Source organism: Marmota marmota, unplaced genomic scaffold, assembly GCF_001458135.2.
Source record: "Marmota marmota marmota unplaced genomic scaffold, marMar, whole genome shotgun sequence".
Lineage (NCBI taxonomy): Eukaryota > Metazoa > Chordata > Mammalia > Rodentia > Sciuridae > Marmota > Marmota marmota.
Window position 1 is genome coordinate 17513819 of NW_026000240.1, and position 1843 is coordinate 17515661.

General features: G+C 41.9%; 1 non-coding gene across 1 annotated transcript; it reads left to right on the forward strand.

Moving 5' to 3' along the window:
* The first annotated feature begins 1285 nt into the window (after positions 1-1285).
* Positions 1286-1404, forward strand: LOC125613645. Its single transcript, XR_007344212.1, has one exon. It is a non-coding gene; the product is annotated as a 5S ribosomal RNA (ribosomal RNA).
* The last annotated feature ends 439 nt before the right edge of the window (positions 1405-1843 follow it).

Here is a 1843-nt window from a genome sequence, read left to right on the forward strand (position 1 = left end):
CATATACTCAGCACCAGCAAATGAGCAAGTGTATAACCCTTGAGTCTTCACACTGTTTAGCTGAATGCAACAACTGGAATGTAAACCCACAACTGGATCTCTGAAGAAGTGGGAAATTGGCTCAGTGCATCTCCTTATATCTCTCCTAAAATGCAGCGACCAAACATAACGCATTAAAATTCTCCCGAGATAGGTTCCATGTTGTCACTAGAAATTCCAGACTCATTCTAAAACTGCATTACCTACCATTTTAAAATCTACCCTTGAGTTTCAACTCCTAGGAATATATGCTATAAAAGTCTCTGGACAAAGTTATTTATTTATGGCATTTTATATATTATATTAAAAAATTAAACAAGTGTTTAATAGTGAGAAAGTAGTGAATGCTTACCTAACAAATCTAAGGCCTAGGGTTTGATTCTCAGCACCACAAAACAAATAAACAAACGAACAAAAAGTTAAATTATTATGTTGTCTTCACATTAAAATAAGATGAATCTATATTTATGGGCATACGAAGATCTCCAAGATAGAGAAAAATATGTAAATTTTATTAGTCTACAAATTTGTTTACATGTACATTAAAAGAGGCCTGTACAATACTTACCAATCTACTATCATTGCTTTTTTGAGGGTAAGAGAGTAAGTTTGAGAGAGAAAGTGAAGATTGACTTGTTTTTATTTTAAGGTTTGTATACTGCTAAACAATTTTACATGAAGCCTGTATTTATTGTGTCATATCTTATAAACACATTTAAAAGACCTGATTTAGAACAACTTTAAGTTACAGATCTTTGTAGTCTACTACTTACAGTCTAAGACCATCTACATTCTCAACAGTTTACCATAATGCTGGCAGAGCAGGGAACAGAAGTGCACACCTGTAATCACCGCTACTCAAGAGGCTGAGGCAGGAGGACTGCAAGTTCTAGGCCAGCCTCAGCATCTCAGCAAAACCATGTCTCAAAATTAATTAATTAATTAAAAGAACTAGAGGTGTGTGGCTCAGAGTTAGAATGCCCCCGAGTTCAATCCCAAATACATGAAAAAAAAAATTTCAATGGTGGTAGGAAAATAACAAACAATAGAAATTGTCCCTAAAATTATAATCTTTGGAAAATATTTAAATAATTCATAAAATGTCTGAATTTCAAAGCAAAAGTCTCCCTCTTGTCACTCTAGAATATTCAATTTTTTTGTGTCTAAGGAAGAATTTTCCATGTGGTTGAATTCAGGAATGCAGCATTATGATTCAGGTGGGGTCAGACTCACTGAGAAAAATCTGGTCTACGGCCATACCACCCTGAACGCGCCCGATCTCGATTGATCTCGGAAGCTAAGCAGGGTCGGGCCTGGTTAGTACTTGGATGGGAGACCGCCTGGGAATACCGGGTGCTGTAGGGGGATCCAACATGGTGGAGAGTGGGGAGGCAGTGCTTTCAGTACCTCCGCAACAACGGGGTCAGAGAGACGCATGGATACGCTTAGATTCGACCTGCTGACAAACTCCTAGCAAAATTCCACTAAAGAGAGACCGGCCGGGAATTGGTAAGATCTTTGGAGGTGACAGTTTGCCCTAGACGAGTGAATCTCCGCCACGCAGCGCAGAGGTCCAGACCCGCCACCCGCTGCCCGCGCGACTCGGCGACTGTCGGCTGCTGGCATGCAGCCCCCGCGTGTGGGCGGACAGCCTCCGTGGCGCAGCACAGCAGGAGCGGTGCAGGGACTCTAGGAAGAGGTCTCTCTACAAGCCTTCATGAAATAGCAAACCGGGAGCTGAAACCAACCAGAGACAGACCAGTCCCACCCCTCCCTTCGGACACTCCGGCAAGGAGCCTGGGGC